The following is an 18,068-nucleotide window of genomic DNA, read 5'->3' as shown; positions in this document are numbered from 1 at the left end:
CAGGAATAAAAAGCAATACTTCTTTGTTTTCTTTTGAATCTTAACTCTGCTACTTATAGAACTTAGCCATATTCAAACATGGTACAAAGACAAAGTAAAGTTAGTGGAAGAGTCTCTTGACTTCTTATTGAAATTCCTAATATCAAATGGATTGTTTTTATTCCTTTTTTCCATTTCCTCCACCTTATAGCCTCAAAAAAATGATTGATGTCTGAAGGATAATTTCTTTCTCTGCCACCAAAGGTATTGTCCATTGTGGTGCTTATTCATGTCCTTATTTTACTTTTATAGTAGAAAATTGTACAGGGCATAAATTCAGTTAGAGGAACAGTGAAACAGGTCACTGATTCTCGATCAGAGGCTGCAAAAAGAGATGGGAATAAGATTGAGTTATAAGAACTTCCCTTTTCCTTTTTTATTTGTAATGCATATCACTGCTTCTCATGGGTTTTTATCTATTGCATATGTTAGAATCAGTTGTAGACATTATTATTTGGACCAAGTTTGGTTACTAGAAGTCTCTTCAGTGTGATTTCTGTGTCCTTTTGACATAACCCTGTTAGTTTAAACTTTCTTACTTTCTAAGACAAGGTGTTTCAATATGATATCATATTGTACTTTTCTGCTAGTTTTTTAATTTTTTTAAATAATCACTTTTACTATTTTTCTTTTGTGAAGAATAGAAGGAATAGTTTAGACTAGATGGATGTTAGTGTCCCTTGCAAAAACTTGAAAGCTTTTAGTTCAATCAGTGTGTGTCATTTGGGATTAAAAGAAATCATCCTTCAAGGGCATTATTTTTAGTGCGGAGCCTTATTTTGGAAATGGAGCTTATGTTTTCTAAATCAAGAGTCTCTATTTTTTACTAATTTTATCTTTTCTCTTGTTAAACTTTTCCACTAATTTCTCACTTTGACTACTGAGCCATATTTAAAAAAAGAAACACTGATATTGATATTGCTTACTGTAGAGATTTCATATGCAAAGGAATGGGAACTATTTTCAGACATGACCTTGTCCAGACAGTGGGGAGAAGGATCACATGTGCAAAGGGTGGCTGTCCTTGGCTTTCTCCATTCCGCAGGTCCAGAGGGTCGCTCTCCCTCCGCACTCCCAAACCCAGTCTATCCAAGGCTGGATAGAGGAAAAAGCAGCTCATTTCAGGGCTAGGTATTCCTGGGGTCACCTCTTCTTAATCTCGAAGTATTTAAGATTTTTGGTGTTGTTTTTTTTTTTTTTTTTTGCTTATTAATGGTTTTTACTTTTAAAGTGAAGCAAAAACCTGTAAATTTGAGTGAGGATTAAATGAAAACTATACAGTGTAAGCACAGAAACAAGAAACAGAGGTAACAGCAAAGGTTCAATAGTTGCATACTTCCTATCTTATACTTATTTCTCTGTCCACTTTTTGTTTCTGTAACTGAGTGCCATCGACGGAGTAATTGTTAAAGAATAGAAGTTTACGTGGCTTGTGGTTCTGGAAGCTGGGAAGCATCCTGGGAGTCTTCCTGCTGCATCGTGGTCATAACATGACCCAGGCACCACATGACAAGGCAGCAGCATGGTCAGCTCAGCCAGGCCCTACTTTCATGGTCTCTTCTAACCGTACTTGCCTTCCAGAGACCCTACATAGCAACACCGTTAAGATTTGGGGAATTAAGTTTCCACATACCTTTAGGAGAAGGTAAATCAGACCACAGCACACATGCAGGATGTATGTGTACTTCATATAATAATTTTTAAAACACTGATAACTGTAAGACAAATACCAAAACTACATAAAATAATTGAACAGTTTATTTAACTTCTGAGATGAACATATTTTTCAACAGTGTCTGTCTAAAACAGGCCTTCTTGCTTGTTAGATGAGCAACACTTGTGGTGAGCAGGACACAGCCTTACTTTCACAGATGACATTACAGCATGCCATACTGCCAGAGGTCACATGGGAAAGAGAGATGACATTTCATTTAGCTAAATTAACATTGGCCCCAAACCCAGGAAGAGACTTTATTAGCAGAAGGAAAGCTCTTTGTCCTGTACAGTTTGGTGGACATTGCTGTGGACTAGCCACACAATTCCATACCCTACTTCTGTAGCTATGGAAGACCCATTTGTTTTGTTGTTTTTAAGTTACAAAATAATTAGAAAAAATGCAGATGTTTAGAGACCCTTGTCCCAGAAACTTTAAATACCTAACTTGTAAAAGTGAATTTAAAATGTCATGAATCCGTAGAGAGGAATGTTCAGACTTAGGTCCATGGCTGTGCTTGGCTTCATCTCTGGATGGGCAGCAGCTATTGACCATAGCCCTGACAGCAGTACACAAGGCTCAACCTGGTCTTGCTCTTCCTGGGCTCCTCCCTCATTTTACTTGCTGTAGTCTACAGCTGCAAATTGGCTGTGCCTCTTCTTCACCTGCTCCATACTCTCCAGACCTCTAGGCTGGGTAGAAACCTGATGAGTTGTGAATGCTGCTGTAGGAAATCCTTTGTACCTTACCATCCCACACTTAGTGAACTTTCTTGTCCTGCTCTGTTCACCTGTGGCATCCTTGCAGGACAAGCCTTCTGGAACAGTCTCCCAGGCGCTTTGCCTTGTAGTCACATGTGATGGCAGCTTGTCCTGTTGGCCAGTCTTGGGAGGTCAGACTCTAGCTTCCGCTAGCTTGGGATTAAACAAGGGACTGTCTTTTTTGTTCTTTCTGCTCATGTTTCCTTGCTTTATTTTTATTTTTTTCTTTAATGCTTGTCCTTTAAAAGTATCACAAAGCTGTGGCATTATGTCAGCCCTTGGGATTGTTGTTTGGGGCCAGGTGATAGGCAAGAAAAACAAAAATGACAAAAGAAGCAGAAAGGCAAACCTTTTGCTCTTGTCTCTAGCTGTTGCCACTACACACAGGGATTCATGTGCAAAGCAGTGTATTCACATTGTATTTGAATGTTTAACTTGGAATAAATATAGGCATTAACAATTTTTTTAAAGTCATTTCTGATTGACAATAGACATTTGAATAGCTGCTTGCTAGGTTGACTCTCAGAGCTGTGGCATCGCTCTTGAATATTTTGACAGCTTTGGTGTTGTTTGGGACCAACAAAGGAAGCTTACTCTGTCATTAAGACTGGCTGAGCCATGGCCACAGATGACACATGCAGTTGTTCAATGCCTATAGCCCTGATGACTGCACACTGATGCATAGAAGAGTCACAACTGGAGAGATATCAGGTATTTGATTAGTTTACTTTCTGTAACTTCTATATAATTTTAACATACTATTTTACTTTTATTTTTGTTCATTTAAATAAAATACATAAGAATCTTATAACTTGTGCTATAATTAATTTTTTGAGACAAGTTCTTGCTATATTGCCCAGGCTGGTATTAAACTTCTAGACTCAAGTAATCCTTCTGTTTTAGCCTCCCAAGTAGCAGGGATTACAGGCATGTACCACCATACCTGGCTAATTTTTGATAGCTTCTTTCAGGCCACTGTAAACTAAACACACCTCATGGGCTCTTTTTTTTTTTTTTTTTTTGTGTGTGTGTGTGTGTGTGTGTGTGTGTGTGTGTGGTACTACAAATCAGACCCACAGATACTTTACCACTGAGCTATGTGCCCAGCTTTTCTTTTTCTTTTTTTAAAATTTTAAATTTTTGAGATGAGGTCTTGCTAAATTACGTGGGGTTGACTTGAACTTGTGATCCTCCTGCCTCAGCCTCCCAAAGTCCTGGAATTCCAGATATGAGCTACCAGGGCCAGTTCCTCATGGACTCTTTTGGTACTCTGTGGTCAGTGAATTTGGTGACATCTGTATAGGTTGGCACTTTACATAGATGGTGACCAAATAGGCAGTGGACCTGACAAGGGAAGGGAGAAAGGCTCAGTAGAGGGAGAGAGGCTGGCTGACTGAATGTCTACATTCCTTAATCCCAGATTTGTACCAGACCACATGGTTCTGAGGTACAAGTTCTCTCTCTTTTCCTGACTTGTAGAGAATAATGCCGACAGTCTGGCTGAAAATTGGGTGCATTCGTAATCTGACCGGCTGAGGGTAGGTCTGACTGTTTTGAATAGACTGCAAATGGATTTGTTTACCGGTTGCATACCAGAATTTGGTAAAAGTTCCAAATTCAATTAAATGTCAGTTTAGCATGTGTTTAGTATATAGCATTAATTCCTAAAGTGTATAAAAGCGAAAGGCTCAACTCAGAGAATTTAGAGGCAAATACTTGCTCTGCCAGCTTTGTGGGTTAAGTATACCAGTGTTTGAAAATGAGTCTAGTGATAATGAAGAGTGGCAGGAATGGCAGTTGGTGGCCAGTGGGTCTCACAGGCATGTCTAGAGGATGAAGCCCAGGGGAGCCTGTAGCAAGTGCTTACCTACAAAATGAGGCAGTGCCCATGAGGGAGATCCATGCTTTAGAATATGTAGATTCTCACTTACTAAAAATCAAGATAGAATACAACAAACAAAATTTCCCTGGAGTCCTTCATATAAACTCCCTGAAGCCAAGCAAATGATTGAGTGAACATTCCTGATTGGTCTGGTATTCAAAGCACTGATGGGGTTCTCATTGCTTGGTAAATACAACAATTCTTCTTTAATTTTAAAGGGAAATGTTGTAAAATTTATGTTTTCTCAGAGTCCAGTATATAGTGGTAAGGTCCCTCCACCTTTAATTCCTTCCTGTCTCAGCTGTGGACAGTACATCCGTGGGAAAAAGCCATCAATATGTTATTTCCCACCCTATAAAGAAAGGATGCACTCAGGCATTGTCAAATAGAGCTTCAGAAGTTAATGTATTACCATTCTTATATTGGTGCTGTAGGAAGTGGCTTAAGTTGCATTGTCAGGGTGTGAAGAGGCAGTCTTCCATGAAATCACATCCAGGGAAATCCATTTGTTAACAGTTTGGATTTTTCTTATGGTATCATTTGTGTGCATACAAGGATATATCTTTTTATTTTATAAAGCTAGGGTCATACTGTATGTAAGGATTTGTATCCTACATTTTCACACATCATATAATGTACCATCTCACTAAATATTCTTTGAAAATATAAATTTTTAGGATTTATTAATAACCCCCTTTTATTAAATAGTTATCTGTTTTGTACTTTTATAAAAATGTCAATCATCCTTGTACATTAGGTTGGTATTTGCACACTTTTTAAAGTAAATTTATATGTTATTAGTTTAAATATGTATATTCTTAATAAACATTGCCAGAATACTTGGGAAAAGCTCATTTACTGTTAAAATATTGTTTTCTATATTCACAGATAAAATATAACACTTTTTTATTTCCTTGATAACTTAAGAAAATGAGATTTTCTGTATAGGTATGTGATATATTTATTGTTGTTTTGACTTATTCTTCACCTTATAAAGCAATTATCCCAGCCGACAGGCTTCCCTCATGAGCCCGAGCAATGTAGTCATAGTTTATAGCTGACCACAAACCTGGCAAAGGGACAGCCATTCTTACAGATTTGTTGATTAGATTGATCAGTGGCTTTTATACCTACTTAATGCATGTCTACCATAGCTTTCTGTCCTTTATTACTTCTTCCCTGACATTAATTATGGGGCATACTATGGTTTAGTAAATCAGTGGGAAAACTTATCTGTTGGGTGGAATAGTTTTTCCTTATGAATTTGCAAATTTGTTAGTATCATACTTTAAAACTATAATTTTTGTTTAGTTAAATACTACTCTCTACTTATTTGGCAGCTGCCTATTTATTGGCCTGAGAAGGACTGAGAACTCATGCAGTTCATTTTCTGCCACAGGCAAAGCCTAACTGAATTAAACTGGGAGAGATACCACAGACCTTTGCATTTTTCCACTGCTTCTTTCAGGCTAGTTTGTTTACAGCTTACCTAATGGTGGAAAATTAACTGATGATGAGATACAAATGATGGAACGCCCACTCACAATGGTTTTATGTTTGAGTTTTCAATTTTATGGAGGCACAAAAGTGATGTACATTCACTAGAAAAAACATTCTGAGTTTTTTTTTCCTGGGAGAGTGATACAGTGTGATACTCTTGTGATGCTGGATGGCAGCAGTGAACTACCACGTCCAGTCAGGCATATGACCCCCTGGGAAAACAGCTGATGCTCTGCAGTAGACAGTGTTGCCGAGCTATGATGTTTGGTAAGTTAGGTATATTAAATGCATTTCAACTTCCAATATTTTAAATTAATGATGGGTTTATCAGGACATAACCCCATGGTAAGTAGAGGAGCATTTGGAGACTTCTAAAAACCATCATGGTTGCCTAAGAACAGTAGTGTTTCATGCACCTTTGGAACCCCTTGGAGAATATACATTATTTGGTGCTTGAGTACTTGGAGCTTCAGAATTTCAAAACTTCTTTACCTTGGGAAGAAGCATGCAGCTTTCCTTTTACCTATCACACTGGAGCAGTTTCTCTCTTCAAGTGGTAGGGAGGTAAGGGAGGTAAGCCAGGGGGAATCAATGCATCCATCATGTGAGCTTTGGATTTATAAACAACTGGAACATATAGATACACATAAAGATGTAGATGTAGATGTAGACATAGATGTAGATATAGATATATGTTAGTTTTGTCTGTTTCATATCCAGATTGACAGTAAACCAGCTGGCAAAAGGAGCATATTTCTAAAACATTCTTTGGCATTCATTAGTTGGCATACCCAGAGTGATATGAAATATCCCCAGGTTTTCTCAAATTCCAGGGGTTTGTAACTGCAGCTGATGTTTTCCTCTAGCCAATTTTACCTAACTGGTATTCAGTAGTTTTCTTATGGTCAAATTTTAAATTTAAGGAGCTGGAGGTATAGCTGGGGGAGAGCACATGCTTAGCTTGTGCAAGGGCCTTGCTTTGATCCTCAGAACCAAGAAAAAAATACTGTATTTTAGTTGGTAAATTTAAAATATACTAAAATATTATGTAGTTCATTTCTTAGAATTTTAGTTTTTCTTCCTCTGTAATTCAACAATTGTGACACGATGGCAGTATTATTACTTTAATTTTTAATTCTTTTTTTAAAATATGGTTTTATAAAGTGTGATCATAACTATATTAAATATTATAACTTGGATTTTTCTTCTTAACATTTAATAATAAAGGACTTTCGTAACTCAGTGTAGACTTGATAATATTAATAGCAGTAAAATCATTTTCTATCACATGAACATAACTACTTATGTATTTTCTGTTATAGGATGTATCCATAACTTCTAATTCATTTATTTATATTATAATGTACAGATGCCACAAATGAGACTATATTTGCATAATACTATAGTATTCATTGATCAAAATATTCAATACAGTATTCAATGAATACTATAGTATTCATTGATCAAAATACCAAATATTTGAAGGTGAAAAGCAGATTTAAATGGAAAAGTAGCATGAGGCTGTGTAATCATCTCAAATAGTTCAGTTAGTCATAGCTTTAAAAATTACTCTGTCATGTCAGTGGCTTAGGAGAGAAAAAATATTCTCACTTTTAATATTGTACATTTGTAGGTAAAGATTTGAGAAGTTACAACTGAAGCCCTAACTGAGGATGAGAGCTGAAACTGTCCCCGCCTAAAGCTGCAGCCTTGGAAACACAGCACTCTTGGGAGGAGAGAGAGAAAGCCTCTTCCCACCTAGCTAGTTTCTTGTACCCTACATCCTAGGTGGGCATGCGGAAGGCCCAGAGGAAGATGGTTTGCTTCTAGTGCTGTTTGTCTGTTATTACTATGCATTTGATCTTGATCAAGTTACCTTGTTTCTCTGGACCACTTCCATTTTATATAAAAAACAGAAGCATCACATCAAATAATGTCTAGCATAATTCCCAACATCCTCTACTTTTCAGATTCATAGGTGTCTTGTCTGCTCACAAGTGCTCTGAGTGGCCTAGAATTGTAGGAAATTAATATGACTTACTGGGTGGAAGAAACTTAATTCTGATGGGGACCAAAAATTTTCCAGCATGGGTAAGTAGAAGGCCCAATGTGTGACATTACTTTATCACATAGTCATGCCATTCCTGGTGTTTCTTGCTTATTGTTAATGCAGCATATCTTTGTTGTTTGGGAACCTAACTATAAGTAGAAATGCTTATTGATCATTGAAAGCTCAAGTGATACGTTGGTGCATGGCTGTGACTGTGTTTTTTCCTGCTGAGAAGTCAATCCCTGGCCATCCAGGAACCTGTCAGTTGCATTTATAACAATAGTGATGACAGGGGTATTGATGCATGAAGCAGCCACCTGGCTAACAAGATCTCTGTGCTATTGTTCATTGCCCAGCTCCTGTATAGATGACAAACATAATAGTTCAATTGTTCACTTCCTTGTTTCCAAAGGGAATTTTGCTCAATATATAAATATTCAGTGTGTCTTCGCCTTCTTATAACCTGTACCCCTCCTGAAAAACCACAATGTCAGTCATTATGTACACGCACACACACACACACACACACACACACACACACACACACAGGTACATGTTACTTATGGCCAGGTTCATAATTCTTGGAAAGAATGCTAGGTTCATTTATTTCAGGGCTACTTAATTGTAGTCTCAGATCAAACCCCTACTAGCTCTATTGTCTTGAAAAGTATATGAAACCATTCTGCTTTCTCTTCTGTAAAATGAGGGTTGTGACTAGAGAATCACCATGATCCATAAGATTGTTCTTTTGAAAGAATAAGGCCTGGTGCATAAAATACATGCAGCCTGAACCCTGGAAGAGTAAGATATGCAGCTTGCTTTGGGGTTCCCTCCTTCTGCATACCTTATGGACTCCTCCTGTCATCTGGTACTAAGAGACTCCTGCTGCCTCCTGCTGGCCTGGCCCCTTCCTGCAGTAGGTTGGCAGTTGGATACCGTTTTCTCAGCCATCTCTGCCACTTGACTTGTTGATCTTCTAGCCAACATCCTTTAGTACACAGGTTAGATGCCTTCACCAGGAAGTCCACTGATCCCCTCAGCCAGCCTTAATTCCTTCTACCTAATTAAATTCCCACGCCACTTATCTTGTTTCTTATTCCATGACAGTATTATGTCTTCCTTTGTACATAAAAGTATTTTCTTCTCTACTAGGTTATAGTCCTGTTGAGGACAGATCTTGTATCCCAATGCCTGATCTGTGTGTTTAACAAATGAACAAGTAGATGAAACAGAGACTTAGTGTATTTACTCATTGTATTCCCACTTGGTAATACACTGTGTAGTCAGAAACCCTCAGTTGTTCACAGTACACCCTCAATGTATAAATTCTGTTTTTCTGGTCATCACTTCAGGACCTTTTTAAATAACTTTCTATTTCTGATTAGTTAATGAGGTTATTAATGGCTGGTAGGCTGATATGTTGCCACCAAAAAAGGAATTTATTTCAGTAGCAGATTCCAAGGCAGAACTCTTTAGTGGTATACATTTCAGATAATGGACTAGAAGAGGATATTGGATGTGTGGATGCATGTAGTCAGGAGGATTCCCCAGCCATACAGGTGACCACTTCTCAGCCTATGTAGAAAACTGATCTGATTTATATGTATTAACTTCTAAATTATTAGGCAAGTGCTCCATCTCCATGGAGCACTTAATGATTGCAACAAAAGTGACAACCAGATGTCATTTCTTTATTCCTTGGAAATAACTCTTCCTATTTAACTACAGTGTTTTAACTTTTGTTATCCAAGCGTTTAATCTGCTTCTGAAGAATGAAGATTATCTGGGAGTCCCCCAAAGAGTAAAGATCAGGTATCTTAACCTGTGTAGACTCATTCTAGAACATTGAGAACAGCGTTCATGGGCTTGTATATGTGCACTCTTGAGTCAGCAGTGGTGGTATTTTTCAGTATGATATAGAAACCAGGAGACTCTTAGGATTTCTCTGTGAATAAACAACACAGGCTTTCTTGCCTCTTCAGATTACATGCTAAATGGCTTTATCTCATCCAGGCATTCAATCCTCATGGTTCTGCCTCACCCACCACCATGCTCTATGTCTTTCCTATGCATATTAAGTAATAAAGAGCAATGCAAATTCTGAAGTCCTCCTTGTTTGTGTCTGTTACTCTCATTTAATTCAGTCACAGTGCAGTTTTCTGAGGGTTGTATTTACTATATTCAAGAGGACCAAGTATAGCTCATTTGATACAGTGTCCAACAAAGTATCATGAGTGAACTTACACTGAATAAATACATTCTTTTGAGAAAATGGAGGTTTGAGAATATAGCAGCCAAGAAAACAGGACAAGACTAGACCTACCTGGAGCAGTTGCCCCAGAATAAATGTCTAGATGTCCAGATGGAAGACAGCCATTTGTTTATATTCCTCCAGTGTCTCTTCCCTTCTTTTCTATGTTGGAAACATTTTGTATAAGTGGGTTAAATTTGACTGACACTAGTTAAATTGGTCTTTTCACTAATGTTGAAATTCTGTAGAGGCTATACCCATGAGTCATTGTAGGAGTAGATAACAGTCTTTAATGTGTCTTTAGAATACACAGGGTTTAGAAAAGCATACAAGGTTAATAGCTTGATATCTGTGGTGTTTGGTATGTAAAGAATCAAATTAAACATCTGTTATTCAAAGAAAAATCTTAACAATGTTCTTTAGTGGTAAATGTATTCCAAGTATGCTTGAGACTTAAGAAGTAGACAAATATGAAAGGAGTAGATTTTCATGGTTTAGATTTCTGATGGCAAAACACGACCCTTTTTAATGTCTTAATTTTCTTACTGTGGTGATGCTAGGAGGCATTTATTGTGATTCTGTGCTATAGGTACAGGCACAAAGGAGTTCGTAGTAACCTGACCCTGGCCCTTTTAAGTCAGTGAGTTGATTTTCAGTTTCAGGCTCTCTGCGTGTTCATAACACCTATGCTGCAACCCATCATTTTTTGAAAGAACTAGAAAAATAACACTGTGGATATTTGAAAGGATCAAATTATAAAATATTGCATACTTCATAGAATTTCTTTCAACAGTAAAATGATACATCTCCATTGTATGAACTAAATGATCTAATAACATAGGTGAAGTGACTTTGAAAATTCATATTTTATATATTTATACATTTATTGTATTGTATTATTCTCTGTTCTAGGCCTCCAGTAACCAGTGCAACATTTATTTTTAACTTTCAAGTCCTTAGCGTGGCTGAGTGTGGGAAGATTATGTAGCTATGTGGTTAAAACACAAATACTGGAGTCATGGTATTTGGATTTAAATGTTGGCCCTAACTGTTCCTCTGAATCAACATTAGTGAGCCAGTCTCTGAACTGAAGGAAGCAGAAGTCCTTGGCCTGCCAGAGAGACTCCTTCAAGCTGAGCGTGTTCTGCTTGACCTGAGTGTCGGGGAACCTATCTTTTAGGGAAAATGAAGGATATTTGTTAATTGGGCGTTGGTCCAGTGGAAGTCAGTGAAAGAAGTGTTGTTACAAGTCAGGTCCTCACTTTTCTTACTAGAATCTATGAAAACTACTTAGAAATGCTTGGCATACAGTATGCCTTCAATATACATAATGGCTGCTGTTGCCTTCTTTGAAATTAAAGAATTCATAAAAGTGATCCTAAAACTAATATAATCACACAAGAATTAATTAAAATGCTTCTATAAGTATATCATCTCTCTCACACCCTCCAAGTAAGAACTTCATGGAAAAAGTGCTAGTAGGTAGATATGTGGTTATGGAATCTACTGTTTGGGGCTTTTTAAAAACTTCTGTTAGCATTGATTTCTCTACATGTAGAATGAGGTAATGATAAAGCAAGCCTCAGAGATTATTCTAAATATTAAATCATGGGATACATGTAAAGTATGTTACAAATAGTAACTGCTTAATAAACGTCATTTATTTTTGACCATTGTAATTCAGTCACAGATTTGAATATGCAAAATGGAACTTTGTCTATAGCTGAGTTGTTTCACCTCTATCTCCTCTGATGCCACAAATCTAAGTCTTGCCAATTTATATTTACTCAGTAGACCTTGCTTTTGCCTTCTCCCTTTGGGTGAGGTTCTGGGAAATAGGTGTTGTCCTGATGTTGGGAGCACTTTCACTTAGATTCAGGGTCCCAGAGATCTCTGACTAGCCCTGCTGATTGCAATGAAAGTTTTCATTCCCTTTTTGCTTTTTGCATTCCAATGAGGTCCTGCAGTTCCCTCTGGTTTCCTGTGGCCTGTGTACCTTTCTCATCTCAGACGCTTTAGATAAACTCTCAGGGTCCCCCATGGCCCTCATCTGGAGAGCCCATGATCTGTGAAGTGCCCTTCACTCATTTCTGTGCTCATGGTATGCAGCCCTTGCACCTCCATCTCTGAGCAGCTGTAGGGGCTGGTGCATTCTTAGATTTCCCAGTCATCCACCAGAATTTATATGAAGTTTTTCTTATACCTGAGGACTCATGCCCCACCCATCTAGGGTTGGCTCAGACTGCAGATGGGAAGAGAAATGCTGTTTTCTTTTTGAAACCTACATCAAAATATGACTCTTAATGTTCAAATTATTTTTATATTGTTGCCACAACAAATTGCCACACAGTAGCTCAAAATGCATTTGTTATCTCATCTCATATTTTGTAGGTCAGATGTCTAGCTTGACTTGGATGATTTCTCTTTCTTGAGTTTCATAATACTAAAATTAAAGCCCACTTGTAAGTTCCCTGAGTTGGCTGGCAGATTTTAGTTTCCTGTCTTTAGGAATCTGAGATCTTCATTTGTTTCTGGCTATGGACTGGGGCTCATTCTCAACTTCTAGAAACTCATGGCTGCTTTCCTCCATCTACAAAGCCAGGAGTGCGAAGTTAATTCCTTCTAAAGTTTTCAATTTCTCTAGCTTTCCCTTCTTTTTCTTCTTTCTTGTCTTTCTCTTTTGGTGCATCTCTCTCACTGACTCTTTCACTGCATTCTTCTGCTTTTAAGGACTTAGTTGGTAACACTGCATCTCTTCACATATTCTCCCTGCCTTAGAATCAGCTCATTAGTAATTCTAATTCCCTCTGCAAAATTCTGTGCAGCAACAGTTAGATGAGTTCACTGAATAACCAAAGCATAGGAAACTAGTTTGTGTGTGTGTCTGCGGGGTGGAGAGGGATACCTGCACCTTTGGAATTCTGCCTGCCACATGTTTATCCCAGAAGCCCCGGACTTTCTACAAATGAGGGGATAAACTAGCTAGGCATGTATCCCTCTGGAAAGCACTGCTTATGTTTAGAACCTTGGCTGTTTGGACCCAAGTACTTTTAGAAGCATGAAACTGTTTTCTCTACAATAGGCCTCAAGATATTTTAGATGTCTAGAACTAGAGTTAACCTCTTTCTCCATTATGGAATGTATTTCCCCAAGGATAATTGTGCAGAAAGACCTCCCTGTCTCTTTGTATGGTGATAAAAGGGTAAAGGAGTTTCTAAAGGCATGCCAGTTCAGTTAATCAAATATTCTTTGACTGTTCTGCTCTCAACAAGGGAGATTCTGCCTTCAAAGAATTTATAACCTAAAATAAATTTATAACCTTATAACGAAGATGGGATGTGAAAAGACTTCATGTTCAAAAACTATAAGATATGATTGAAAACTATGGTTAATGTTTAAAATTTTTTGAAAACATTTATTACAGAAGACACATTGCCATTAATCTCCCTCAGAATACTCCCCATCATTTCAAACACACTTATCCCATCATTTTTGCCACTCTAAAGGAGTTCTGGAAGTCCTCTTTCGTGTGTGTTTTTGGTTGTACTCCCCTGGCTGCCTGTATTTCTTGAATTGATTGAAAACACTTGCCTTTCATAGTCATTTTGACTGTGGAGAAGCGATATACATGGCATAGTCTGGTGAGAAAGATGGATGAAGACAGAATGTAATGTTTTTATGAGCCTGCCTTTCTGTTGGATGGCACTTGGCAGCAGCATTCCCTGTATTTTTTAATCATACCACATAAAAACACAAAAAAGGACTTCCTGAACTGCTTCAGAAAGTGGTAAGAATAGTAGGATAAGTGTGTTTGATATGATGGGGAGTATTTTGAGGAGCATTAATGACAACATGTAGTAGCCTCCCATATGGCTTGCACGATCCCCACATACTTTGTGTGGTCCCCTCCTGCTCTGTAGGCCTGGCCTGCGTAACTCGTAGAATATTGCAGAAATGACAATGTGTTTCTGAGGCTTGGTCATAATAACATTACATCTTGCTTTTCTGGGCCTCTTGTTCTGAGGGAAGACTGCTGCATTATCTGAGGACACTCAAGCATCGCTTTGGGAAGGTCCATGTGGCAAGACTATGTGAGAACTATCTTGAAAGCAGAGCTTGAAGTCTCAAACTTTGCAATGATAGCGTCCTGCACAGCATCGTGACTGTAAGCCCCATAGGAGGCCCTGAGCTTGAACCACCCATTGGAGCTACTCTCAGATTCCTGACCCACAGATGCTATGGATTGAAAGAACAACTGTTTGTTGTTTCAATCACTATATTTTGGGCTAATTTGTTTCACATAATAGATAGTTAATACAGCATGAGCTTTAAAAGAGTGAGTAATCACATTTAAATGGTGTTGAACAGATTGTAAAAAACTTGCCTGCCAGTCTAAAAGCCATATTTTTCATTGTGTAGACATGAGGGAGCTGCTGAAAGGTTTTCAGCGGTAGAGTTCTTGGAAAAAGACTATTGGAGAGTCTCTTATGTATGGAGTATATACAAATTAACTGAATTCCATGTCATTTGGGCCTAGAGATCAGTCACTAAGGAACTAAATATCCTCCAAATACTTCTGCCTCATTTTTTAAAGACCAAAAATCAAACTCTGTCTTCTATTTCATTATGGGAATTGGATTTTATCTCTTTTTTTTCCAATTCTGGTAGGGCTTCCTAATCTTAGCATTTCCACAAGGCTGCGTGCCTCGTTAAGAGATGAAATGGCTTGTCATAAAAGTGCCAGTGGTAAATCTATAGGTCTCACCAGTATAGAGCATATATGGTATATAAGCACGTGATGCTTAACTTCTCCCAAACACAGAATTATCAGTGACAGTGTGTAGAAGGAACACTGTTTTGGAGGCTCTGTTCTGGGGAAGTCCCAGAACAGTCCCAGCAGTTACTCCTGGTTAGCCAAGATACCCAGGAGGGATCTATTAACACAACCAGAGCTTCTGAGGCCTTCAGGGGTTGCAGGCTTCTGCCTGAACCTTGTCAGTGGGCAGCCATGTCCTCTAAACCACAGCCTTCTTGGGAGAGTTGGGGAGTGTTATGGCTTGTGTTTAGATGTCCCTTTAACACCCCAGGCAGTCATAGGTGTGACTTTTCAGAGACTGGATCTAGAGTGTGCGACTGATTCATGATGCAGTGGTAGGATTAAGGTTGTGAGTGCTATTCACCTAAGGGGCCCATAGGCTTGGATAGAGTGCAGCAGACAGAAGGGATCACTGCTAGTCACTTGGAGTTGGTCACTTGCTTGATTTTGCTATCTTCTGCATGCCATGAACTGTTTCTCCTGTGTGATGTCCCTCTGCCGTGCTACCCTGCTTTGGAGCCAGCCAATTATGGATTGAAACCTCTACAAACTGTGAACCAAAATAAACCTTTCCTTCTTTAACTTTGAGTATCAGGGACTTTTGTCTCAGCAATGAGAGAAAGGTACTATAACTAAGACAGGATATGTGTGAATGATTTCCTTTTAAGTAAGGTGAAATCCAAGGTTAGAGAAGCTGGTCTAAAGTAGCCCTGCATGTTTGCATTTTGTTTTATTTTCTTGATGCTTCTAACAGGTGGTGATCTACAGAAACTTTGTTTCTGAAATGACTTTTGAGTATCACTTGGTCCTGCAGGTGACCTCAGAGCCTGTCATGTCTGATTGTCTCTGCTTGGAGTGCAGAGGTAGAGTGATACAGTGGAGAGAACAGTAGTTGGAGTCTTGAGCTGAAAGACCAGCTCTCACTGCATCAGTAGCAGCTGTGTGATCCTGCAAGTCACTGATTCCCCTGGCTTGCAGCTTTCTTATCCACGAAGTGGTGGAGGGTTGGGTTAGATGCTTGCTAAGGTTCTTTCTGAGAACATCCCATGACTTGTGATTTTTTTGTGTGGAATAATATCTTCATCAAAATTGAAATGTCTCTAGGGAGAATTTAGAGTGATAAATGACTTTTTAAGAGGAGCAGGACAAATATTACAACTACAGATGTTCCTTTGGAAGCTCTGTGCATTGTTTTTAGACATAATAAATACCCATTTGCTAGCTTAGTTGTCCACATTTCTGTATGAGTATCTCTTCACGATTATAAGAATTTTTTAATTTGTCAGTCTCTTAAAGAATATAGGGGAGGGGCTGGGGATTTAGCTCAGCAGCACTCTGCCTGCCTGGCAAGCGCAAGGTCATGAGTTCGATTCCTGGTACCGGAAAAAAACAAAACACACACAAAAAAAGAATATAGTGGAGTAGTACCAGGGATATAGCTCATTGGCACAAGTGCCTGCCTGGCAAGTGCAAGGTCCTGAGTTCGATTCCTGGTACCAAAAAAAGAATGTAGTGGATAAAATTAGAAAGGCTACCATTGTGTGTGCTGATGGTATGTAAACAAGTGAATCTGTACCATAGATATTGTTTGGTGTATCTTATATTCTGTTTAATAATCAGTTATGATTTATAGCATCTTTTTAACATACACACATAAAATAGGGTACTTGGGGAATTGCAGTTTGTAGCTATTAAAGATTTTCTTTTCAAGATTGTAAGTGGAAGCAGGGATCCTTACAGAATCTTTGAAGGACACTTGAAATCCACTAATTAATCACAAACTCTATTTTAGCTTCCACTGGAATTGCATCTTTACTAGGTTTAACTGTTTTGCCTAGTTTTTTACCTTCCTGCAGAAGATCAGTGAAGATGTGATCAAATGAGCCAACAGAAAAGGTAAAAACAAGAAAGTCAAGGAGCCCATGTCTTGTGAGAGCTGTATAGAATCAAAATCTAGTGCTTCCGGAATTAATTTAAGTGTAGAGTGGGGAAGAAGGGGAGGTGGTCACCAGTATGGCAGTTTGCCCTGTTTGATCATGCAACAGCCTTAGACATGGTGACAAGGGGAAAATCAGTGGGTGCTGGGTATGTGAAGGAAAGCATTTCTACACCAGTTTTTTCACTGTGAACTCTGTTTACTCCGGTCTGTTTTTTCCTTTTCTCACTGCTTTTATTCTAAGAGGATTATATCTTCCATTGCTTTCTGTGCACGAGTCCTCTAATGCCACTTAAAAGACATGTTTGTAACATTTCTGGTTGGGTCAGGAGTTAGTCGTGACCTCCAGTGGGCTAAGGAAGTATCAGGCATTGCTGGGTGACCAGCATCTTGCTGTCACATGGCCACAGGGTAATATGAATACGTCACTAATATAAGGTACAGATTATTACCAAGAGGATTTTCGGGTTGTTGAACTACATCACACCTTTTCTAAACTCTGATGTGACATTCAGACTTGAAACAGATAGTGAAGCAAGTCTGTCTCCTCCACCTCAGCAGATCATGGAGTGCCTCAGATCCTTTCTGTACCAATGACAGGAGTGTCTTGACTCTCCCCACAATGGACTTATCTACTTGCTAAAAGGGGCAGTAGTGCTTGTAGAGCGATTTCACCTCCTTTCCTCAGATTCAGGGCTGATCGTCCTATAAATGGCCACTGTAGCTCCAAAGTTACTCTCTGAAATCTCTGGAGTAGTTCAGACCCACTCCCGAGTTTTTTGACAAACAAACAGAAACATTAAGGTGAACCCTTCTCCTCTTCCCTTAATTTGAGTATGAACATGTCAGAATTTGTGACTAAAGATACAGTTTCATTCTTTTTGTTGGGGTTGTCCCTGAACATATGGGACTCCTAATGGCATTTTGGTTGCTGAGGCCACTGTATTTTAATGTCAAGATAGAAAAAGAGATAACTCCTACTTGTGTATGTTTTTTAGGATTATATTGGTTATTGACTTCTATTTAAATCTGCTTCTGTAAATCATGCTGAAGTTTGCCTTGAAAACTCTTATTTTTTTATTAGAGTTATATTTAAAGCTTTTCATGGGGAAAATTAAT

At 38.5% G+C, this 18,068-nt stretch overlaps 1 protein-coding gene across 9 annotated transcripts in view; it reads left to right on the top strand.

Annotated features, from left to right (window-relative positions):
• Positions 1-18,068, top strand: part of Tmem108 (transmembrane protein 108) — a 326,253-nt gene that overhangs the window by 57,766 nt on the left and 250,419 nt on the right. The window contains exon 3 of one of the 9 annotated variants that reach the window (XM_013505802.1): positions 3,073-3,225. The exons of the other annotated variants lie outside the window; for them this stretch is intronic. The gene's annotated coding sequence lies outside the window, so the exon portion shown is untranslated. The remainder of the gene's footprint in view (positions 1-3,072; positions 3,226-18,068) is intronic. 9 annotated transcript variants of the gene reach the window in all.

This window comes from Chinchilla lanigera, unplaced genomic scaffold (assembly GCF_000276665.1).
Source record: "Chinchilla lanigera isolate Chin_1 unplaced genomic scaffold, ChiLan1.0 scaffold00100, whole genome shotgun sequence".
Taxonomy (NCBI): domain Eukaryota; kingdom Metazoa; phylum Chordata; class Mammalia; order Rodentia; family Chinchillidae; genus Chinchilla; species Chinchilla lanigera.
Note: the sequence above shows the minus strand (reverse complement) of the source record. Positions and strands in the feature narration are given on the sequence as shown.